Below are 26,696 nucleotides of genomic sequence, written 5' to 3'. Positions count from 1 at the left end.
ACCCCCTATTCTTGGGGTGCCAATCTTTACTCAAACTTGGGCATGAGCATTTTATGGCTCTGTATTTCTTTATGCCTTGTTAACCCATTGGTGCAAAACTGGGGGATTCCTAAGGTTATCACCCACAATCCAGGTGACCCAAAGAACAGATTTTAAAAATAAATACAAGCCAGCATCTAGAAAGTACACAAAATATTTAAGGAGTCATAAAATATCTTGTTTGGAGAGTAGGACATGGGTATAAAACCAAACTACTAATAGAGAAGAATGTATGTCAGATTACAGACCATTCCATATCAGGCCTCATTTTAGCCTTTCAGAACGAATACCAAATATTTTCTATTTTTGTAATCTCTGCTAGAACCAAGGAGTAACACAGTTTAGCATATCAAAGCTTCCTTCCTAAGACCAGTGAGTTTTATGAACACCATTTCTGAGTCTCACTCTGAAATTAACTTCCACATCACACATGCCTTGCTGTCCTCCAAATTCTGATTATTCTTCTGGAACAGGCAAGTCACCTATATGACTTGCCTTGTTTGGAACTCTCAAAGGTAGGGTTATTTTATCCCTGTGTAGGAACCTAATCAAACTGTGAATACAAAGGAAAAAGAAAAATCTATCTAAGACTACTTCGTTGTTAATGACAGCCCATATTGAGGACATTGAACTTCTTTTGGCCTCCTCTGCCTTTTTTTGAGATAAATGCTTGGAATGACCCTGACTCCAACACATCTGCCATCACTGTTCTCCACTTAGAAAATGGTGTCCAAGCTCCATTCCCAAGAATGAGTTCTTTAATGGAACTGCCAACCCTTGAAACAGACTACAGTGAAAATACAAAATCTATACTTGAACTTTGGACTACCCACAGTTTTTGGTGACCTGTTATAGAAGTGATTGTGGTTAACTTAAACAGAAAACAATTTATTGGAAAGATTCTAGAACTATCACATATTAAGACCAACAAAATCTTGTGAAGAATAAAAAACAAAATCTTATTTGTGAGAGGGAAGGAACCGATGCAGTTAGGACATTAAAAAATGCTGCCACTACTCCTTGTCCTAGGAATCACACACAGGCCTCCATGTAGAGTAGACATTGCTACTGTCACTGGGTGTAGCTGTTGTTCAACCCAGGCGTGAGTCTAATCAGCCTGTCCATTTTTTTTTCTTGAATTCAGCAGAACATCATAGGGTAAACCATAAAGTTATGGTCCTCATCCTGAATTTGCAATGAGTAATTAGGTCCTACCTGTCACCAAATTTTAGAAAATGGAGTATTCCTTCACAATGTAAAGGTTCAGATGCAGGACAAAAATTAAAATGACAAATGTCCATTAGGTCTACCTTTTGACTACCCAGATTACACATACATTTTTTTACACTTATATTTATAAAATTAAAATGCTTCAGAAATCTTTGAGTTTTTTGTTTCATATTGTGCCATATACTATCAACTATGTTTAGTATTCAACACTCCTAAGTCCAGGTTTCCATAAAGCAGCAAGAAAACAATGTTAAATATTCCTAGATCTATAAAATGAGGACCACCAATGCAGAATTACTGGCTGATGCACCCCTAAAAAGTTCATCCCATTCTAAGTTATGTTCTATACAGCTTTGTAACCCATTCCTCTATGTAACCCATAGATTTTTGTTGATAGAAGTTACCATCGTCCTGCAGTTCAGTCATGTGTCCTTCTCTTCCAAGTTTGACTTTGCAATTTGGCACAATTGTGATTTTAGATATATAAGTCTGTAGACTACAATTGGTCATGAGGAAACTTAAGTTTATCAAATAAAAAAGTATTGGTATTATTATGCCTCATATGTAGAAGAAAATTACAAGTATGATCAGGGAAATTCAGTGGGCTTTGGGAATTTGGGTTACTATTGGTCTCTCTGAATCTTCGTGTATTTCTCCATTGCAGTGTTTGTGGTCTCACTTCTTTCTGAAGTGAGGTTTCTTTGGTTTTGCCTACTGTGGCTAGAAAAGGAATAAATTCTTTTTTTTTTTTTAAATTTTTTTTTTTCAACGTTTATTTATTTTTGGGACAGAGAGAGACAGAGCATGAACGGGGGAGGGGCAGAGAGAGAGGGAGACACAGAATCGGAAACAGGCTCCAGGCTCTGAGCCATCAGCCCAGAGCCCGACGCGGGGCTCGAACTCAGGGACCGCGAGATCGTGACCTGGCTGAAGTCGGACGCCCAACCGACTGCGCCACCCAGGCGCCCCAGGAATAAATTCTTTTTTATAGTAACAGAAAGCCATTATGACTCATAGTTGAAAGGAGTCATTCCATTCCATGTCCATGAAATTCACATGCCCTTCCTACCATTCATACTTTGCAATGGCAAGGGCCTCACAGATTCCAAAAACATTTTACTAAATTAATTTTCATGTAACTAGAGACAATTATTTAATAAGCTATTTCCCTTCTGCAGCTAGATTCCATCCTTTGACTACCAATAGAATTTTATACCTTCTGATATACACAGGTTAGTTTACCAAATCGCACCTTTCTCTTAGGAAATTCAACCTTCATTCTAGATATGGTACTTGGTTCTTTTCCCAGATACTGACTTACTTAACTCATGCAGAAAATACTTTATTGGAAGCAATTTTGCCTACTTCCTTAAGTTGTTAAAATAGCTTGAGAACTGTATTTTGAAAATGTTTAAGAACTAGTGGAAGTTGGGCAAAAGCCAATCTGACCACAATATCATCATGGACAAAGGCCATCTCTGTAGTGACCATATGTACAGTTTACAGATCTTGTCACTCTACACAACTAAATATTGCTGTTGCTGCCACAGATTTAAACTCCTATTCTTCCTTATGAATTTTTTTCATGAATCCTGTTTCTAGAGGATTATGCCTAATTGGCTGACTTGAGTTATTTGCCTTCAACTTGGCTTGCAGGATGTAGAGAGAAGAAAATAGGCTATTTTTGGGGGGTGCCTGGGTGGCTCAGTTGGTTGGGCTTCTGACTTCAGCTCAGGTCATGATCTTGTGATAAACAAGTTCAAGTCCCATGTCAAACTCTGTGCTGACAGCTCAGATCCTGGAGCCTGCTTTGGATTCTGTGTCTCCCTGTCTCTCAGCCTCTCCCCCGCTCATGCTCTGTCTCTCTCTCTCTCTCAAAAATAAATAAAAAATTTAAAAAAAAGACACTAGGCTATTTTAGGCTATCATGGTAAGAAGATGTTCCATCTCCTCCAGAGACTCACAGTGTGAAAAATTGCCTCTAAATAGAAAAAAGTTGGGGCTCATGGGTAGATCAGGCAATTAAGTGTCAAGTCTTGGTTTTGGGTCAGATCATGATATCACGGTTTTCCCAGTTAAAGCCCCGCCTCGGGCTCAGTGCTGAAAGTGCACAGCCTACTTGGGATTCTCTCTCCCTTTTTCTCTGCCCCTCCCCAACTCACCCTGTCACTGTCTCTCTCAAAAAATAAACTTAATTAAAAATTAAAATAGGAAGAAGTTTTCATAATAGGAAGTCCAAGAAAAGCAAATGTCTACAGAAAAGTTGATAGTGTGTTTTCCCTAGTTTGCCTTGCATTCCTGTTGGATAGTTGTCAAATAACCCTTTTTCACCTTGGGTCTCCCTTAGATCTTAGAATTATAGCGGTATTCACAAGAACCCTACCCTGTCTTCTTACTAGGACCATGTGTTGATGATGTGGAGTTTTTAGAAGATAAAGAGAAGCTGTTAGAGTATGTGGGCAGGGTGACTATACTTACAGTTAGGGTGACCCCAGGGGATATTATCTGATAGGAAAGATGGATGGTGGGCCAGGCAGCAGAAGCTGCATTTGTGTTTTAGATTTTTTTGTAAAAGACAAACTGAGAGGTAAGGAGGGACTTGAGTAAGTTTGTGGAGGTAATAAAATAAAACTCAAGTAGCCTTGCTGAGGTTCACTACACAAAAGATGGTGGTTAATGATATGTGCTGAGGAGAAGGAGTTAAAATATATGCACAGCTCTTCCAGCATTAATGACTAGAAAGATGGTGATGCCATTGGTAGAAATAGGGAAGTCAGGAAGAGAATATATTGTAGGACAGGGACTAAATGATAAACAAGGTTTTGACTATTTTCAGTTTGATGGGCTGACAAAAACAAAAAAGAGAGTGTGGGACATTGGCATTGCTGAACTCTTGTGTGCAGTCCTTCATGATTTCAGTTTATTTTTTGGTGTAATTTATTATGATAGGTGATTTCAAGCTCTCAAGGCAACATGAGATGAGATGGTGAATGGCATTGAGCGCAGGAGTTAATGATCATAAACAAGCACTGGGTTGCTTACAAGTCTGGTGTAAGATCTAGAAAAAAAATTTCTGAAGTTGTAAAATGACTTGCCGAGTAGTGAACAGGAAAAAACAAAAAGAAAAAAGCATGAGATTTATGAAGCTTATTAAACAACTTTAAATCCTTTTGAAAATTCTATATCTTATTAAGATGAAAGAAAAGTACTTAAACCTCCTAGAAATGACCAATGTTTGAATAAAAACAGTATTACATTTATAAATTTTTATTTCTTAATAAAAACAAAGGTGAGGTAATTGTTTGAGTTGATTAATTGGGTTTATTGGAAACACAACTGTTAAGGAAATAGGCTTTTAGTAATTTTCAAAGTAAGCAATTGAATTATGACAATTGGTACATAATTGCAATAGCAGAAAAATTTGATGTACTTTCATAATTTGGTTGTACTTAAAAGGAACATTTATTTTTATGATCTTTATAAGTATATAGAAAATCTATGAATTCATTTTAAATTTTTTTTTTTCAACGTTTTTATTTATTTTTGGGACAGAGAGAGACACAGCATGAACGGGGGAGGGGCAGAGAGAGAGGGAGACACAGAATCGGAAACAGGCTCCAGGCTCCGAGCCATCAGCCCAGAGCCCGACGCGGGGCTCGAACTCACGGACCGCGAGATCGTGACCTGGCTGAAGTCGGACGCTTAACCGACTGCGCCACCCAGGCGCCCCTTAAAGTTTACCTTCTGTAGGCCACTTTGTTATGGCAGAATGGCTAACAACACTGGCTGGCTCACAGAAACAATTGGTCTAGCAAAAACCATTTCCAATTTGAGGTATTTCCATTTGCATTAATTAGAAGCTGGGTGAATACCTCATTAGGGAGTTTTAACAACTGACTTGGGTGAAATAATTCTTACTGATTTAGAAAACAAAATACTTAATAATTAAGATAATCTAACCCATGGTCCTACATTCCTCCAGTAAGATAACTATCCAAATCTATACAGCACTATACACAATTTTATCTTATTTTATTTGGTCTTGCATAGCCTTGGATGTCTAATCCTGATTAAATTTTCCTTTTTCTGAAGTTATGACCAGTAATTTGCAAGAAAAATTCAGAAATATCAAAGTCTCATCCTTTATTCATCTCTTTGTTAGATTCTACTTAATATTTTAAACAGACTAAAGACACTGATTATAATTATTCTTTTAATGTAATGTCAACAAACATCTAACAGATTTCTGATAAAAGCTGTGTTTAATTAAACCCAACATTAGAAAAGAATTTGCAAGTTTATAGATCTCCAGCTGTAAATATGATCTTATAAAATGTTCACAACAAAACTTTAAAAACTATTATGAGCTCAATTTTTATACAAGAGAGTAATTTTCAAAGTGGACAAGTAGCCTGTGTAATAGAGGACTAGATTCAGGTTCTATGACTATAAATCACAAACAGGTTTTTTTTTGTCATTACACTGTTATTTGAAATACTACCATATTTCTTAAGTTTTCTTTTTTCCTTTTTGGCAATGAAGGTGGGGTATTATTAGAGACACATGACTGGTCCAGTATGTTTATTTATTCAGTAGTGAATAATACTTTAGCACATACCATATTCCAGCATTTTCTTTTTTAGTCAATGGTGACAAAATGCTAAAATTAAAATAAAATCCTTGCCCTGGTGGAGTTTATATTTTGTATTAAAGATATGTATAAACAACAAATAGATAACATAATGTAATGTGATAGGTACTTTGAGGGGAAAAATACAGACATTAGCAGAATGTCATCAAGATCCATTCATGCTGCAAATGGCAAGTTTCCCGCCTTTTCTATGCTTGGCAAATACTCCATTTTGTGTATGTATATGTGTTATGCGTGTGTGTAGCTTCCTCACCTCTCTGTTTTCATAGAATGGAAGAGTTAGGACCTTGCTCTGGCTTAGGCTTTGGGAAACATGCAAAAATAAACTATTGAAACTACACTAAGGAGAATCATTTCTAGCTTTTGATTTAAAGTCAGAGATGTGGGACTCTTGATTTCACTTAACCACTCAAAGTCACTATAGGGTTGTTAATTGGCCTAGTTTCAGTATTGTGTCTTAGAGAGTAGGGAGGTCTAAGGAGAGGGAGAGAGATGGGGGAGAATGGTCATTCAGTGGATCAGTCAGAACACACAAACTTATCAATTAAGTTTGCACAATCGTGTATGGGCATAGTTGTGGAACCCCAAAATAGTTAAAATAGTAACATCAAAGACTACTAATCACAGATCACAATAACAAATAATCCTAATCATAAAGTTTGAAATAATGAGAAAATTCTCAAAATGTGACAGAGAAACAAAGTGGGCAAACGCTGTTGGAAAAATGGAACTGATAGGCTTACTCAACACAGGGTTGCCTCAAACTTTCAATTTGTAAATATGTAATATATGTGAAGTTTAATAAAAAAAAAGTACAACAAAATGAAGCATACCTTATTTAAATCATCATAATATTTTTACCCTTCATTTAGTTAATGTGGTGTAGCACATTGATTTGTGGATGTTGAACCATCTTTGCATTCTGGAAATAAATCCCAGTTAATCATAGTGTATGATACTTTTAATGTACTGTGAAATTTGATTTCCTAATGAAAGAGAAGTACTGACTGACACTACAGAGATACAAAGCATTATAAGAGAAAAATATTTTGTTGAGGGTTTGTGCATCTATGTTCATTGGGGATATTGGCCTGAGTGGCCTGTAACTGTCTTGTGTCCTTGTTTGGTTTTGATATCAGGTTAACGCTGGGCTCATAAAATGAGTTTGGAAGTGTTTACTTCTATTTTTGGAAGAGTTTCAGAAGAATTCACATAAGGTCTTTTTAAAATGTCAGGTAGAATTCACTGGTAAAGTGGTCTCATCCTAGACTTCTGTTTGTTGGGAAGTTTTTGATTATGAGCAAAGAGATTGAATCAGCCTTTTCAGATTTTCTATTTCTTTATGATTCAGTATTGGTAGGTTGTATGTTTGTAAGAATGTACCCGTTTTTCTAGGTTGTTTATTGATATACAATTTTTCATAGTAGTCACTTATAATCCTTTATAGTTCTGTGGTATCAGTTGTAATGTCTCTTCTTTAATTTCTTGTTGTTTTGAGAACTCTGTTTTTTTCCTGATGTGCTTAGCTAAAGTTTTGTCAATTTTATCTTTCAAAAAATGTTTAGTTTTGTTAATCTTTTTCATTGTATTTTTTTATGGCATTTATTTCCACTCTGATCTTTGTAATTTCCTTCTACTAATTTGGGCTTTGTGGTTTTTTTTTTTTTTTTTTTTTTTTTTTTTTTTTTTCTATTTCCTTGAGGTATAAAATCTTTGTTTTTTGATACAGGCACTTATATCTATGAACTGTCCTCTTAGAAGTGTTTTTGTTACATCTCATAAGTTTTGATATGTTTACTTCTGTTTTCATTTTTTCGTTTCCATCTTTATTTTTCTTTTGATTTCTTTTTTGACCCATTGGTTGCTCAGCAGCATGTTGTTTAATCTCCACATAATTGTGAAATTGTGAAATTTTTTCTTGTGATTGATTTTTATTTCATACCATTGTGGTTGGAGTGAATTTAGCAGCTCTCTTCTAAGGTTTTTGGAGAGAATTGCAGTTGGCCCTTAGATGTACATGTAATTAGAAGCCTACCCTTCAGGCAACAACTGTAAAGGTGAATTGATAGGCCTCTTTCACAGAAATTCAGGGTGCCTCAGTTTGTTGCCTTTCTGCTGTGCCCTGGGGATAGTAAATGCTTACTGCATTGGTTACAATCCAGTGGGACCTGTGAGTGTGAGCCCTGCTGGCCACTGAGGTAGGCAACTGAGACATATCCCCTAGATGGCAACTCTAAAAATCAGGGCATGAGGTAAGGGTACAAACTTGTTTCTGGAAGTGAGGCAGAGGGAAAGCACAAGTATGCCGCTCTCTTCTCTTTCCCCAGAGAATATTTCAGTAGGTCTCTAGAAGTGTGATAAATGCCTGTCATTCTGGTCAGCACTTTAAGATAAGCAAATAAACCTCTTTAACAGAAAGTCTAAGTGTTTTGCAGTCAGCTACTTCCATTCTGGACCCTGGGGTAGGTGTGTGCACACATATAAGCCTTTTAAGAACTTTTCTCCATTTGCTATAGCCTTGTGGGTCTTGAGGACACAAGCCCTGTTGTTTTTCAAAACTAGAGGTTTTGAGAGCTTGACTCTCAGGTGCAGGTCTTAAAAGTCGGGGTGACTGATGTGGGGTTCAAACTCTCTGCTTTTCAGGAAGACACTTGGGCTTTTGCATCTGTACCCACTTGTGGGTAGTAGTGCCAGGGGTGGGATTTATGGTGATATTGTATCTCATTTTCTCCTACCCACTTTGATGTGGCGTTCTCTTGTTCACTGGATGTATAGCATTCTCTCAACTAGTTTTTAGCAAAATTGTTCTGCACGTAATTATAGATTTGGTGTGCTGGTGGGAGGAGATGAGTTTAGGATATTCCTACGTTGTTATCTTGAACTGGGACCCATGCAGGTGTTCTTTTATTTTTGTTATATATATTTCACACATAAATTATTTAGACACAGTATTTTGTTATTAAGCAATTTGTATTAAACATGACTTTAAAGGATGAGAATTAGGGGTGATAAGTAGAAGTGAGTATACCCAGCTCTTTCAAATAGTTTCATTGTAAAAGCAGAAAAGATATAGGTGGTAGGTGGAAGGAATGATTTGGCTCAAAAGAGGATTTCATAGGCTTGTTTATATTGGGGATTTTATTTAGGTCAGCATTTTTGGATGGTTTGTTTTGCTTCATTGTAAATTAATTGAAGTGTTCCAGTAGAGAAGGAAAATTGAACCTTATAAAGAGGTGCCATTTACTTCAGCCATGTCCTGGAGAGGAAGGGAAAGGAAGAGATCCAGTCCCAACGCTCATTAACAGGAACTTTGTGCTCTGTCCACACTGAACATGGGCAGTTTTACAGAATGACTGTCTTTTACCGCAACTTGCTTACATACTGTTTACACTATCTTTAATTCTCCTTCAACACTCTCCACATGTCAATATTTTTCATCCTTCAACAAGTCAGCTCAAATGTCACCTTATTAATCAACCTTTCCTTAACAACCCAGATAAAAGTAGTCATTCCCTCCACCAAGATTCCACAACCTCTATATATGTCATTGGAAATCACATTTACTGTTCTGCATTCCAACTTCCTCACTAGTTTGTGAGCATTTTGTTATACTCATTTGTGTTTACTTCTACCGTCTAGTACAAAGCCTGACATATCATAATTTGTCATAAAATGTTTAAATGAATAAAAAATAGAGATTTCACTTAAAAATAGTGGATTATATAACATGTTTTGAGGGCACAATTAGTTCCCCTATCTCCTCATATCCCAAAGGAGGTAAAAGTCACATCCCAAAGGATGTAAAGGAAGTAAACATATTTTGATTCACTTTCTTCCAAGTATCTGTAATAACTTACAAAGAATGAAAAATTGAGACGGTATAAGTCTTCCATATTTAGTGAAAAAGGAAAAGTGATCCAGAAGAAATATATAGAAATATATGCGTGAGGCTACTAGAAAATCCGGTCTATCATTATACATACCTCCTATTACATAAGCAAAAACCACATGTACACAAAAGTTAGGCTCATGGTTCTGAATATACTTTGATTAGTTGTGGTGGGTAATTGGATTAAAGGACAGAAACTCCAGGGACATCTAGGCCAATAATATAGATAAGTAGGGAAGGGGATGCTGGAAAGGAAAACCCATGCTGAGGTACCATCTAAACTAGCTCTCTAGGCAAGAAGTTTTCAATTAGGAGATATGCTCTGAGTTCTATAAAAATGATCAGTTTTGTTAGACAGCAACTGACTGTAAACTTAATAGGCTAGAAAGCTGTTTCAGGTTAACTTTTCTGTTCCTTTTTATACTATTCTTGAACAAATAACTAGCCCCATTCAAAAATGAATAATAACTGTAAGGCAGTTTCTTTGTGATACACCAAAAAAGAACATTCTTAAAAGTCACAAAAAATTACAGAAATTATCAAAGCTTTAAAAGAAATATTTTGTAAAAGATAATACAAGATGTAAAGTAATCTGGAAAGATCAGGTTACTAACAGTATAAGATGAAAACATAAAGTTATGTTGTCAATAGGGTATATATCACTAAAACCATAGTTACTTCAAGGAAATCAAACTGAACAGAATGGAAAGACAGTAACATTTATATATACCATAAACATATAAGACAGATGTCAACACACACACACATGAACCCCACATACATAGATACACATACAATTGTTATATCATCTGACAACTTTGAGTGCCCAGAATGTCACTGGCAAGCGATGTGGAAGAAGAATGATTACCATGTGGGCACACTTGCAGAAGTTTACCTTTCCAGTTGGATAAACCTACTGGAAAGAGGAAGACTCTTCACTCTTCATATGTGTGCCACACACAAAAGGAAGGTGTACTTAACAACTTTTTGCTCTCTCACAGAAAAGATCTTTAATTTAATAAACACAGTTTTATGAATGGTGGGTGTGGTGTGTGTGCTGTAAAGAAGGCCTTTTCTATTTGAAAAAAACAAAATTGCACCTAATTGTAATACACAAAAATAGCAGGTGGCCACAAAAATCCCCCTAATCTTCATCATCTTGAAGGACATAGCAAGAAAAATCAGTATGATCAAACGGTGACCACTAAGTACATTTCTTTTCAGTGTGATTTTGAAAATAAGTAGTGATTAAAAGCTTCCTTTTTTCCCCCCTTTTTATAAAGGAAGTTGGCTGTTAAGGCAGAAAGTTCTTGCTTGAGTTTTTAAATGATATTTTTTTAATTTTTTTTTCAACTTTTTTATTTAATTTTGGGACAGAGAGAGACAGAGCATGAACGGGGGAGGGGCAGTGAGAGAGGAAGACACAGAATTGGAAACAGGCTCCAGGCTCTGAGCCATCAGCCCAGAGCCTGACGCGGGGCTCGAACTCACGGACCACGAGATCGTGACCTGGCTGAAGTCAGACGCTTAACCGACTGTGCCACCCAGGCGCCCCTCTTGCTTGAGTTTTTAAATGGGGGAATGAGATAAAAATAATTCCTCCAGAACACAGAGAATGCTGTGAAGACCATTTCTGTGACTTCAAGTGGCTTACTCTAAGGACCTATCTCAGGTCAAGTCTAGGATGTGTCACATCTTCTCAAACTCCATTGCCCTAATCAGATCATTTGGCCAAGCCAGATATATGTCAGAAGAGAAAGTAAGCTTCTCTTGAGGGAGTATTTGTTGTGAATGTTGTGAAAAATAATGCAATCTATCATAAACACCAAACACTTTATTGTGGTTTTGAATATGAAAAATGTTTTTCCAATTACTTTACTTTTTTTCAAGTTTATTTATTTTGAGAGACAGAGACAGATAGAGAGTGCAAGTGGGGGAGGGGCAGAATGGGAGAGCAAGAAACCCAAGCAGGCTCCACGCTGTCACGCATAGCCTGATGCGGGGCTTGATCTCAAGAACCATGAGATCATGACCTAAGTCAGAATAGAGTCAGATGCTCAACCAACTGACCCACTCAGGCACCTCCCCGCCAATTACTTTAGAAAAAGTTTCTTATTTGAGTAAAATTTAAATACAGAAATTTGGGGGATATGAGCCCACATTCGATTTTCAGATATCACTTCTAACATACAGCATTTAATAAGATTATTTCACTAACAGATATTTTCTTCTTATTCACATGCATTACAGGTGTTAATTAGACAAAAGTTATCTTAATCTGAATATTTTTTCAATAAACATGCTTGAATATTTTAATCAGAAATTGTAATGAAAGTCATAGTTGAAGTAATTGAAGATATCCCAGTGAGAATTTGACTAGTGGAATAGCCAAAAGCTTGACATATATTGTTAAAAGATTGTTGTTCTACAGGACAGATGTAATTTATTCTATGTGATTCAAGAAATATGCTTAAAATTAAAGCCATGCTTAGAAAATATGGAAAACTGATGCTTTAGACTGAGTTGTGCCCCACCCTCTATTTACATGTTGAATCCCTAACCAGTAGTATGCCTGTATTTGGACAAAGGGCTTTTAGGGAGATAATTAAGGTTAAATGAGATCATAAGGATGGGCCCCTAATCCATTAGGACTATTGTCTTTGTTACCAGAGCTCTCTGTGTCATGTTGAAGACACAGCAGGAAGGTGGTTATCCGTAAGTGAAGAAGAGAGCTCTCACCAGAAACCAAATTTGCTGGCACTTTGATCATGTACTTACAGCCTTAAGAGCTGGGAACAATTAAGTCTATTATATAAGCCACCAAGTCTGTACTATTTTCTTTTGGCAGCTCCAAAATACCAATACAATATAGATTGTTTTATATTGACAAACAGCTTTCTTACAATTACAGAATTTTTATAATATAATGCAGCCTGTACAATACAGTAAACTTATTTGTGAAAGAGAAAGAATGCTGTATATGCTTGTATAGGTATGGAAATTAAACCGCTAGTTTTGCTCTTTTATATTTGTTTTACATAATACATGAGTAAGCTTCTGACTTATATTTTTGAAAGAGCAGTTCTTAAAGCTTCTCTTTTTTTTTGCTTGCCCACCATGCATTTATTTATTTATTTTCAATATGAAATTTATTGTCAAATTGGTTTCCATACAACACCCAGTGCTCATCCCAACAAGTGCCCTCCTCAATGCCCATCACCCACTTTCCCCTCCCTCCCACCCCCATCAACTCTCAGTTTATTCTCAGTTTTTAAGAGTCTCTTATGGTTTGCCTCCCTCCCTTCCCCTCCCCCATGGTCTTTTGTTTAGTTTCTCAGGATCCACATAAGAGTGAAAATATATGGTATCTGTCTTTCTCTGTATGACTTATTTAACTTAGCATAACACTTTTCAATTCCATCCACGTCGCTACAAAAGGCCATATTTCATTCTTTCTCATTGCCAAGTAGTATTCCATTGTGTATATAAACTACAACTTGTTTATCCATTCATCAGTTGATGGACATTTAGGCTCTTTCCATAGTTTGGCTATTGTTGAAAGTGCTGCTATAAACATTGGGGTACAAGTGCCCCTGTGCATCAGCCCTCCTGTATCCCTTGAGTAAATTCCTAGCAGTGCTATTGCTGGGTCATAGGGTAGATCTCTTTTCAATTTTTTGAGGAACTTCCACACTGTTTTCCAGAGTGGCTGCACCAGTTTGCATTCCAACCAGCAGTGCAAGAGGGTTCCCGTTTCTCCATATCCACTCCAGCATCTCTAGTCTCCTGATTTGTTCATTTCAGCCACTCTGACTGGCATGAAGTGATATCTGAGTGTGGTTTTGATTTGTATTTCCCTGCTGAGGAGTGATGCTGAGCATCTTTTCATGTGCCTGTGGGCCATCTGGATGTCTTCTTTAGAGAAGTGTCTATTCATGTCTTCTGCCTATTTCTTCACTGGATTATTTGTTTTTCAGGTGTGGAGTTTTTTGGTGAGCTCTTTATAGATTTTGGATGCTAGCCCTTTGTCCGATATGTCATTTGCAAATATCTTTTCCCATTCCATTGGTTGCCTTTTAGTTTTGTAAATTGTTGATTGCTTTGCAGAAGCTTTTTATCTTCATGAGGTCCCAAGAGTTCATTTTTGCTTTTAATTCCCTTGCCTTTGGAGATGTGTCAAGTAAGAAATTGCTGCGGCTGAGGTCAGGGAGGATTTTTCCTGCTTTCTCCTCTAGGGTTTTGATGGTTTCCAGTCTCAAATTCAGGTCCTTCATCCATTTTGAGTTTATTTTTGTGAATGGTATAAGAAAGTGGTCTAGTTTCATTCTTCTGCATGTTGCTGTCCAGTTCTTCCAGCACCATTTGGTAAAGAGACTGTCTTTTTTCCACTGGATATTCTTTCCTGCTTTGTCAAAGATGAGTTGGCCATACTTTTGTGGGTCTAATTCTGGGGTTTCTATTCTATTCCATTGGTCTATGTGTCTGTTTTTGTGCCAATACCATGCTGTCTTGATGATTACAGCTTTGCAGTAAAGGCTAAAGTCTGGGATTGTGAAGCTTCCTGCTTTGGTCTTCTTCTTCAATATTTCTTTGGCTATTTGGGGTCTTTTGTGGTTCCATACAAATTTTAGGATTGCTTGTTCTAGCTTCAAGAAGAATGCTGGTGCAATTTTGGTTGGGATTGCACTGAATATGTAGGTAGCTTTGGGTAGTATTGACATTTTAACAGTATTTATTCTTCCAATCCATGAGCATGGAATGTTTTTCCATTTCTTCATATCTTCTTCAATTTCCTTCACAAGCTTTCTATAATTTTCAGCATACAGGTCTTTTACATCTTTGGTTAGGTTTATTCCTAGGTATTTTATGATTCTTGGTGCAGTTGTGAATGGGGTCAGTTTCTTTATTTGTCTTTCTGTTGTTTCATTATTAGTGTATAAGAATGCAACTGATTTGTATCCTGCGACTTTGCTGAATTCATGTATCAGTTCTAGCAGACTTTTGATGGAGTCTGTCAGGTTTTTCATGCATAATGTCATCTGCAAAGAGTGAAAGCTTGACTTCATCTTTGCTAATTTTGATGCCTTTGATTTCCTTTTGTTTTCTGATTGTTGATGCTAGCACTTCCAACACTATGTTAAACAACAGTGGTGAGAGTGGAAATCCATGTCATGTTCCTGATCCCAGGGAAAAAGCTCAGTTTTTCCCCATTGAGGATAAAATTAGCTGTGGGCATTTCATAAATGGCTTTTATGATGTTCCTTCTATCCCGACTTTCTCGAGGGTTTTTATTAAGAAAGGATGCTGAATTTTGTCAAATGCTTTTCTGCATCGATTTACAGGATCATATGGTTCTTATCTTTTCTTTTATTAATATGATATGTCACATTGATTGATTTGCGAATGTTGAACCAGCCCTGCATCCCAGGAATGAATCCCACTTGATCATGGTGAATAATTCTTTTTATATGCTGTTGAATTCGATTTCCTAGTGTCTTACTGAGAATTTTTGCAATCATATTCATCAAGGATATTGGCCTGTAGTTCTCTTTTTTTGCTGGGTCTCTGTCTGGTTTGGGAATCAAAGTAATGTTGGCTTGATGGAATGAGTCTGGAAGTTTTCCTTCCCTTTCTATTTTTTGGAACTGCTTGAGAAGGATAGGTACTATCTCTGCTTTAAATGTTTGGTAGAATTCCCCAGGGAAGCCATCTGGTCCTGGACTCTTATTTGTTGGGAGATTTTTGATAACTGATTCAATTTCTTTGCTGGTTATGGGTCTGTTCAAGTTTTCTATTTCTTCCTGTTTGAGTTTTGGAAGTGTGTGGGCGCTTATGAATTTGTCCATTTCTTCCAGGTTGTCCAGTTTGTTGGCATATAATTTTTCAAAGTATTCCCTGATAATTGCTTGTATTTCTGAGGGATTGGTTGTAATAATTCCATTTTCATTCATGATTTTATCTATTTGGGTCATCTCCCTTTTGTTTTTGAGAAGCCTGGTTAGAGGTTTATCCATTTTGTTTATTTTTGCAAAAAACCAACTCTTGGTTTCATTGATCTGCTCTAGTGTTTTGTTTTTTTTTTATAATCAATATTGTTTATTTCTGCTCTGATCTCTATTACTTCTGTTCTTTGCTGGTTTTGCAGTGTCTTTGCTGTTGTGCTTCTAGTTCCTTTAGGTGTGCTGTTAGATTTTGTATTTGGGATTTTTCTTGTTTCTTGAGATAGGCCTGGATTGCAATGTATTTTCCTCTCAGGACTGCCTTCACTGCATCCCAAAGCTTTTGGATTGTTGTATTTTTATTTTCATCTGTTTTCACATATTTTTAAATTTATTATCTAATTGCCTGGTTGACCCATTCATTCTTTAGTAGGGTGTTCTTTAACCTCTGTGCTTTTGGAGGTTTTCCAGGCTTTTCTTGTGGTTGATTTCAAGCTTCATAGCATTGTGGTCTGAAAGTATGCATGGAATGATCTCAATTCTTTTATACTTATGAAGGGCTGTTTTGTGACCCCGTATGTGATCTATCTTGGAGAGTGTTTCATGTGCACTCGAGAAGAAAGTATATTCTGTTACTTTGGGATGCAGAGTTCTAAATATATCTGTCAAGTCCATCTGATCCAGTGTATCATTCAGGGCCCTTGTTTCTTTATTGATCCTGTGTCTAGATGATCTATCCATTGTTGTAAGTGGGGTATTAAAGTCCCCTGCAATTACCATATTCTTATCAATAAGGTTGCTTATGTTTGTGAGTAATTGTTTTATATATTTGGGAGCTCCTGCATTTGGCACAGAGACCTCTATAATTGTTAGCTCTTCCTGATGGATAGTCCCTGTCATTATTATATAATGCCCTTCTTCATCTCTTGTTACAGCCTTTAATTTAAAGTCTAGTTTGTCTGATATGAGTATGGCTACTCCAGCTTTCTTTTGACTTCCAGTAGCATGATAGATAATTCTCCATCCCCTCACTTTCAATCTGAAGGTGTCCTCAGGTCTAAAATGAGTCTCTTATAGACAGCAGATAGTTGTGTCTTGGTTTTTTATCCATTCTGATACTCTCTGTCTTTTGGTTGGAGCATTTAGTCCATTTACATTCAGTGTTATTTTGGAAAGATATGGGTTTAGAGTCATTGTGATATCTGTAGCTTTCATGCTTGTAGTGGTGTCTCTGGTACTTTGTGGTCCTTGTAACATTTCACTCACAGAGTCCCCCTTAGGATCTCTTGTAGGTCTCCTTTAGTGGTGAGGAATTCCTTCAGTTTTAGTTTGTTTGGGAAACCTTTATCTCTCCTTCTATTCTGAATGACAGACTTGCTGGATAAAGGATTCTTGGCTGCATATTTTTTCTGTTCATCACATTGAAGATTTCCTGTCATTCCTTTCTGGCCTGCCAAGTTTTAGTAGATACATCTCCTACTATTCTTATGGGTCTCCCTTTGTAAATTAGAGCCTGTTTATACCTAGATGCTTTCAGAATTTTCTTTCTTCCCAGGTCTGTTAAAGCTTCTTTTTTAAGACATCGTATGGAGTGTCCGAGTGGCTCAGTCAGTTGAGCATCTAAATCTTGATTTGGGCTTAGGTCATGATCCCCAGTAATGTGGGATCAAGCCCTTTATCACGCTCCATGTTGGGCATGGAGCCTACTTGAGATTTTCTCTATCTCTCCCTCTGCCCCTCTCTAGCTTGCATTCTCTCTCTCTCTCTATGTCTCTCTCTTTCTCTCAAAAAAAAAAATCATGTAATATGGGGGACATGCTCTATCTATGTATCTATGCTTTATTTCTCCTAATGTGCTAGAAAAATGTGTGAACTAGAACTAGCACAGAGAGCAGTTGGATTAGCCATAGAGGCAAAAAGTTGAACTAATGTTGACATAAACCAAGAGAAATTCCTCAGTCTTCAAGGGCTATGTGAATATTCAGTCCTGATCTTGCATGTAAAAAATGACTGCAATATGAATTAATACCATCTTTTCTAAAAAAGACAAAAAATCCATTTAACAGAATTTCTGCATCTTTTGTAAACATGTGGTTTAAATATTGTACATGATGGTACCCAATATCCTTTCTACTTAGGTATGTAAGATATATTTATATTTTAGTGTAACCTCAAGAAAAACTTTAAAGATTATATCTGGTTTTATATTTAAAAAATAAAAGCAGATTACAGCATCACATTTCTCCTTTCAGCAATTAATTAATTGAAAGGCATTTCCATTTGTAAGGTATAGGTAATTATTTCATCTAATGTTATCTATTCCCTTTGATATTGAAGATGGTCTTTCAATCTATTGAGGTCTTAGTGGGAGCTGGATAAACTTTCAAACTCGTTAATTGGGGATAATTGTAAAAGTTGACTATTTATCAATGTAGAGACAGAAATTAGGGAAACGAACAAAAGAGTGTGTTTCAGGGGACAACAGAATCTCTATTTTTATTAATAAAACTATATTTAATTATGTTTAACTTACATATAAGCTTAAATCATTTAAGAAAATTCTTACAAAGTAAATAAAATACTGAAAAAATAACCTAATAACCACTAATATTTATTTTATATTCAAATCATGTGTTATAAAATCCACTTCATTAAAACATGAGTATTTATTACAGGTGTAATGAGATATTCTTAATGTGAGCATGGCTCACAATAATACTTCATCATTAATTACCTTGCAGAAATTTCTAGTATAATCCTTTTTATTTGTATAGTACTTTACATTTTACAAAGAAGCTTTACAACTATTATCTTATTATGAAGAATAACTCAGTAGAATGAGTGCTAATTTTGTAGATAATTTTCATTTAGTTGAATGAAAAAATTCAAAGACCTAATTGAGTTTGATAGCACATATGCAAGGTTGAATATAAATAAAATGGTTAATTATAGAAAACTGGTTTTATAGCCAAGGCTTACCAGGGAAGTAAGAAAGTAAAGCCATTAATTAAAAAAAAAAAAAAAAAAAAACCAACAGGGTAACTAGGTAGTTCAGTTGGTAAGCATCTTACTCTTAACTTTGGCTCAGGTCAAGGTCCTGCCATTTGTGAGTTTGAGCCCTGAACTGGGCTCTGAGCTGACAGCTTAGAGCCTGCTTGAGATTCACTCTCTCCGTCTCTCTGTCTCTCCCCACTCATGTGGGGAATACAGCATTGTGAAGAAAATAATAAATATTGTGAGGAATACAAGATTAACCACATTATTATATATTATTTATGTATAATTGATCAACTTAGGTAGTTTAGTATCTTTTATCATAATCAATTGAAATATATGGAAGATATTAAATTTATTTAAATCACTTAAGTGGTCACTTTCTGGCTATGATACTATCTCCCTCAAACATGATCCCGTTAATGAAGAACAATTTTTCCACACATTAATAGCTGTATGGGGAAGCAGAAGAAAACCAGAGTTTTATACATCAATAAGTTGTTTTTTTCTTTAATATGTAGGGAAAATAATCCTCTACTAAGTGTTTTTTTTTCTTATTTCAGTTATTTCTTAATGAAAATAAAGTTAATAAGTATATAGCTGAGCCTTTGCTTCAAGTTAATAGGCATGAGAAAATTAGAAATTTACTATATTACATTTTTTGTCCTATTTAAGTAAATTAGAGTTATTTAAAAATATAAATCATTTATAAGCTTACCACCAATAAACACACTGGCATATCATCATATGAATTATATGTATCTATGAAATTTGTTTTTAAAATGAAAATTGCTCATTTTACTTAGATTTCATTACTTTTCAAGAAGTTCTCAAAGTGGAAGCATTTTCATATGGGCTTTAGAGTTGATTTGAGGCCATACATAAATTGTAGCTTCTAAGATTTTCTGTTATAGAATTTTTTGATGAGAGTATAGACTGGTTAAATTATTTTAACATGATTTAAAGCTAAATACTTCTTTTTAGTTTCATTTATTTATTTTTGAGAGAGAGAGAGAGAGAAAGAGAGGATGCATAGGTGTAAGAGGGGCAGAGGAGAGAATCCTAAAGAGGCTCTGCACTGTCAGTGCAGAGCTGGATGCAGGGATCGTACCCACAAACTGTGAGATCATGACCTGAAGGGAAATCAAGAGTGGGATGCTTAACTGACTGACCCACCCAGGTGCCCTAAGGCTAAATACTTTTAAACAATCTATTAAAAAATTATGCAAAATAGATATTTTGATTTCGTGAATTTTTTTTTTTGTTGTTGTTTAACCCTTTTACTAAGGCAGTGGGTTTAAAAATTTTGCAAATTGTATTGAAAATATCTGTTTTCCATGATGCATTTGTTTAAGCCGTGTTCAAGTGCCATACCCAACAAATAATGTATTTTTGTTTGAGCCGTGTTCAAGTGCCATACCCAACAAATAATGTATTTTGAATTTATGGTGTCTCAACTACTATATCCTTGAGATAAAGGACCATATGTCACATGCTTAGAAACCATACTTTCCTATAGCTATTTTTGAGAGGAATTTCTCTGATTTTGTTTGAAGAATTTTCTAAGTAGCTATTTTCTTTTATCTAATGGGTGCTGTGTATTTTATAATCTTTTCTATATTCACATGACTTCCAAAAGCTTAAAAGTGAATTTGTGACCTCTTAGTACATACATTCATAAGTCTTCATGATATAACTTTTGTATACTAACCTCATTCTTGATGTCCTCTTATATTTATCATCTTAAATATATGTTGCCTCTCACTTAGTTTTTCTATTTGTTTTGCTATATATTTTTGTTTTGTATAATTAAAAATGGGATAAATTAGATACAAATAAGCAAAAATATTGTGATGGTAATAAAGATTGAGTGACAATAATGATAGCTAACATAGGTGGCAGATATAAAAAAATAGTCTACCTTTAATCATTCCCAACAGTATAATGACTGTTGTTCTATTATTAGCATCTATTTTTACAGATGAGAGTGACACATAAATTTTGCATAATTTATTGCAAGCTAACACTGAATAGTAGAACTAGAATTCAAATTTAAATGCAGGCCAACTACTGAGTGCTTATAACTACTAAGATGAATATTTGAGATTGAGGGAAGTTTACTTTGTGAAGCATGTATCAGTCCATTAGCCACTGCTGCAAAATTACTGTGAGCAAAAAACAAAAAAATAAAAAAACAAAAAACAGAAATGCATAGGTTTAAAACAGTAATGATTCATTCCTATAGATTTGGGGGTTCTTTGAGGAGGTTTTGATATAGGCTTGACTAATTCATGCTTCCTTAGCTAGTTGGAGTTAACTAGTCTGACTGGACTTGGCTGGGGTGTCTCAGTTCCACTTGTCTTTTATTCTCCTCCAGGGATTATGACTACCTAGGTATATTCATCTCAAAGCAAAGACAATGGCACAGGAAACCAATTCAGACCCACAAGTTCTCTTGAAGATTGTGGTTAGGCTATCATTTTGCTGATGGTAGGACTTGTGGTACTTTGGCTGAAGCCAAAAAGGAGGCATGAATAGAATATGGAAGACAAACCTTGCATTTAAAAGGTGGTGTTCAGCATGCAGCTTTTTTTTTAATACAGGAAGAAAATGATTATAATTATGTAGAGTTCATACCAAAAATATATAATGATACATAAATATTAAGATATATTTAGTATTTTGTAGAAGTGCATATGAATAGATCTAGACGTTTGGTGAGTCCAGAAAGAAAGACTTTCTGTTTACCACAGTTCCAAGATGATTATTATCTTCTGTGAAACTGAAAAAGTGTGAAACCAGGCTTGCAGAAATAGTTTTCAGAATCTGTGAGATCTTATGCCAGTTTTCAAGCCAGTTGAAATAATATAGCTTAAATAAATTTGGAATGAATATCCTAAGACTTTTACTACATGTTCTAGAAGTAATTACACATGATCCAACTGAAAATATACAAATCACATATTTTATTGTATACTTTTTACAGTCAACATTCTTTTAATCTACCACTAAAGAAAATCAGATTTTTGAAAGATGAATGTCTGAAAGATGAGAGCACACAATTAAAATGAAGTGAGGTGGATACCATGGCTCTCATTCAGATTTCTCCTGGAAACATACCACAAAGCCTTGGGTCTCATACCTTGAAAAACATAGGAATGGGGAGTAAAGTTCTTTGCATCAAGATTGCTTTGCAAAACAGAGGAGTAAGAGGCTGGTTACTGCTTAGGAAAAATAAATTAGCATGGAAAAATAGGGACTACAAAGAAAAATAAGTAACTATGTGTGGCCATATCTAGCTCAAGGAAAGACTACAAAATTAAAATTTCTTCACATAAATGCATTTGTTATTGAAAGGTCAGGTCTGCATACTGGTTAACGTGAGGCTTAGAGCCTGACATCTAGGTTAAAAAGTAAATGGAATCCTAAATAGTGTTATATAATAAATACTTCGCTCTGGCAAAAGATGTTTATAAATAAATGGTATTTTATTTCTAGAAAAAAATTATTTCAATAAAAGATATCTATGGCTAGCAACTGTTGGCTCACATTATTGATTGCAATTTTAAAAAGTCTACTCTTTATTAAACAACAAATGAATTTAACATTGAGGACATTATTTGTTTGAGTGTACTTTATACCCAGGTGAAATTCTTAGTAGTCTGGTGTTTTGTTTGTGTGAGTGGCTGAGGTTACACTACAATTAGACATCTACTCCTTTTTTAATTACCAGGGAGATGATTGCTCATTGTATTATAAATATTATCTGAGACATGAGGCTCTACCATTGAATTTATAAGTTATTACATAGAAAAACTTATTAATTCCAGGCTTGATAAATATGATTTTATTTTTAAGTGAATGAGTTCAAATATTTATTACTTAGAAGATAACCTTGTGAAAAATATAATATGAATATAAAATTTGTGCACAGTTAGTATCTTTTTCTATAGGAGTCAATATGAAAGTGGCTTACGTAAAAGCAAAACTGTGGTCCAATGATTGAAAAGGAAAAATGCCATAGAAAAAAGTAACCTTCCTTTTAAAGCAGTAGGTGACTTTGTTGAGAACACTGAAACAATTGTCTGAGATGCCAAATATGAGCAAAGAGATATATTTTTAATTTTACCACTTCAAAACTGTTTTTTGTTTTGAAGACATTAATGAAAACATTAAACATTTCTGGGAAAAGTAAAACTGCCTTACAAGATGCTATTGCCCAAAAATGTGTTTTTTTTTTTTCTACATAGTTAGGAAAAGTGAGAGATTAAAACATTTTTAATCCAAAATATATTCTACTAAAATACACAAAGGGGACTTTTATGAGCTTTAAACTTCAATTGTTTTTCCATGATTCAGTTATTCTTCTCATGTATTCATAGTCACAGTTTTATGATTGTTCATATCATTTTAAAGCAGTTTTATCAACATAAAACCACCAGTTACAAAGTCATAAATAAAAACAACAGTGGGAATGCTTTGATTGATTTTAAGAGGTGGTGGAGAATATAGATTATAATAAAACTATACCTAGTTTTAAACACATTGTACAGGTCACTGTACACAGTTTATACATATTAATGTAATTTTATCCTTATACCAGTCCCAAGAAGTTGGAATATTAGTTCTCAAATTGGAAGACAGGAGCTGAAGATGAGAAAGAAAAACTGGCTTAAGATTACATAACTAGTAAATGACCCAGGAGACACATTCAAGTCTGTCTGATGACAAAGATGACTTTCTTAACATTTAGACCTTTCTGGTGTCGAAATCCATAAGGACCCAAAAATGAAGTCTCCAGACTAATTAGCATTTGACTATGTACAAGGTATACTCAGTATATTACTTTTGGCAATTTACAACATAAACTTGCATCTGTCATTTTCCATCTTAATTATAATTCCAAGACACATTGCTATATTTGTACTTAAAGACACATATCTGAAAAATTAATAATCATGCTGGCAGATAAACAAAAAGTGATTACTGTAAAACCTTGGTTGGCGAGCATAATTTGTTCCAAAAATGTGCTTGTAATCCAAAGTACTTATGTATTTCCCCATAAGAAATAATGGACACTCAGATGATTTGTTCCACAACCCAAAAATATTCATATAAAATGATTACAATACTGTAATATAATACAAAATAAGAAAATAAAAAATATAAAGAAAAATAAATTAACTTTCACTTCTTTTGAAAAGAAGTGGCTTTTGTGAGGGAGTGTGGCTGGTGTGAGGGAGACAAGAGAGAGGAGGGTTATTGTAGGATGACTTTCACTAACAGGATCACTGCTATCAATTGGCTCCATGGAATCTTTTTCTTTTCGTGCAGCTTTAACAAGACACCTATTCTAATGACACTTGCTTTTGCTTCCTTTTGAGGATTTTGCAGAAATGTGACATTGCATTGTCGTTAAACAAATCCATCACTCTCATTGGTACAGCCTTATTCAGGTGGTGCTTTTCTACAAAATTTTGCACTGTTTCCCAGATTTTATACATCTCCCTAATCTCATTTGAAGTGAGGAATCCTCCACCTTATTCTCCTCCTCCTCTGCAGATGAGATGCAGACATAGACTTCTCATAAAATCTTGCGATTTTAGCCACTCATATACCTCATTCGTATTTCTCAATGATTTCCTTCTTAGCGTCCACAGTAATTATCTCCTTCTTCTTACTGCCTTTCTTTTCAACCTCTTCCTGCATGGGGCCCATTGTATATGCTCGCACGGGTGTTGACTACAGTAGAGTATTAATAAACTCTTGTTGTAAACTGTATTTAATGTCACTGGCAATAAGGCAGCAGAGGAAAGGGGCTGTATCAGCAGGCAGCCTGACCTCGAATAAAGCTAAACATTCCTAAGCTTACTCTTGTGTGGAAAAGCAAAGGACTGAACATAGGTGCTTTGAAAAAACAACACAATACACTAGTGCCAGTTGTGGGCACCTTCCAAAATTCTGAAAAATCACAGATTTCTGCCAAACACAGTGGCCTGAAACTGTACATCCAAACATGGGAGATGATTACCCACAAACCTACAGTGAGGGGGGGGGTGGCTATTGGCTCAGGTGTGATCATGTGATGTTTGGCATAATGTACTATGCATATTGCAAGACATTGTTCGTTTATCAAGTTTAAATTTATTAGAAATGTTGCTAGTCTTGTGGAACACTCACAGAACAAGTTACTCACAATCCAAGGTTTTACTGTATTTTCTTAGCCTGCTTCAACACCTTTTTCTTGAAAGAGCCCAGATCTCTTTCTCCCCATCCAGGTTCCTTTGGTTTCCAAATCCAACTAATTTCCATCAACATGTCTTCTCAATATATACATAGTTTCCTTCATCTCCTCTGCCTAGGTCTAGATGTCATCATCTTTGCTTGGCCCATTGCTACTCAGGCTCCTCCCTCTGCTATTTGCTTCACTTCCTCCAGATAAATAGATCTAAAACTAACAATGACATCAAGAACAAAATGATTCTATAAACCAATGTAATCCGTTATTTACCACTTTACTTTAATGTTGAATTTACTGACAGGGTAGTTACCTTTGTGGCTATGCTCTTTTCTTTTTTCTTTTCTTTTCTTTTCTTTTCTTTTCTTTTCTTTTCTTTTCTTCCTTTTATGTTCCTGACATACAGTAAACTGCTCTTACTGAAAATTTACCAATTGATTAGTACAGACATATGCCTACATTTGTGAAATCATTACCAAGATCAAGATAATGAATCTCTCTCTCTAAAGCTTCCTTAGGCACCTTTGCAATCCCTCCCTCCTGCACTGCCATGTGTCTCCTGCCAACCGCTCTGGTCTGATCTGGTTTCATACTCTTCAGGTAAAGTTTAATGCAACTATCAGTGTAACTTAGAGAGCAACTATGTCAAAGAGAATTTCTGTGTTATTTTCTTGAAATCCATACCATCTCCTTATTCTTCTGAGTGAGGGATTTTGGAGTGATTTCAGATTTACTTCAGAAAATGCACATCTTAATCTGTGCCAATGAAAAATTGCACCAGATGAAGTTAAACAGCCAACGAAGATATGTTACTTAAGAAAGCAATATATTAGGGGTGCTTGGATGGCTCATTTGGTTAAATGTCCAACTCTTGATTTTGACTCACATCATGGTCTCACAGTTCCTGGGATCAGGCCACATAGGGTTCTGTGCTGACAGCCTGCTTGGGATCCTGTTTGTTTGGGATCCTCTGTCTCCCTCTCTCTCTGCTCTTCCCTTGCACTTCTGAGCTTTCTCTCAAAATAAATAAATGTTAAAAAAAGACAATATGTTATTGGAGAGTACTGTAGAGGTCAAGACTTTTGCAATAGAGGTGAGAGATTAACTCAACTCTGCAGGAACGAAAGGCAGGATAGTGTCTTAAGTGCTGGGGTGAACTAGTGGAAAAGTACAGGGGACATTGGGCTCAGGTTAGTCAAGTTACTAGGCTATCTGTGCTAGTTGGTGCTTATGCAAGTTTGTCTTCAATCCTCTAACATATATTAAGAAACAGGGAGACTATCTTTTTTGATGATTATATTTCAAAGACATGGCTCCCAGGTATTTGAGAAGGACTATCCTGGGTTTTAAAACTGGCAAGAGGCTGGGAGAAGATTTGCATCTCAAAGGGACAGGGAAAAAATTTACAAAGGGAGGTTAGGGACCTATAGTCAGGAAGAAATCTGAAGTCTAGTCAAGCTGAAGGAAACTTTCAAGTCATTGTGGCCATCTGGCATCTCACTTTGGTATTTAATTTCTGTGTAACTTAGTGGTTGAGTTATATCTTTATCAACATGCATACATACATGTACGCATACATGTACACCTAGAGAGCTGTCCCTAGGAAAATTCCTGTCACTAGGTCATAAAGACCAGATAAATAAAGAAATGTACTTGCTTACCCATTATGAAAATGATCAACCTTACTTAAAATTGTATATTGAGACTGCAGTGTGA

General features: G+C 35.6%; 1 long non-coding RNA gene across 1 annotated transcript in view; it reads left to right on the top strand.

Annotated features, from left to right (window-relative positions):
- Window positions 1–26,696, top strand: part of LOC123583634 — a 216,541-nt gene that overhangs the window by 7,022 nt on the left and 182,823 nt on the right. The window lies entirely within an intron of this gene.

The sequence above is a fragment of the Leopardus geoffroyi genome, chromosome B3 (assembly GCF_018350155.1).
Source record: "Leopardus geoffroyi isolate Oge1 chromosome B3, O.geoffroyi_Oge1_pat1.0, whole genome shotgun sequence".
In the NCBI taxonomy this organism is placed as follows: Eukaryota; Metazoa; Chordata; class Mammalia; order Carnivora; family Felidae; genus Leopardus; species Leopardus geoffroyi.
Note: the sequence above shows the minus strand (reverse complement) of the source record. Positions and strands in the feature narration are given on the sequence as shown.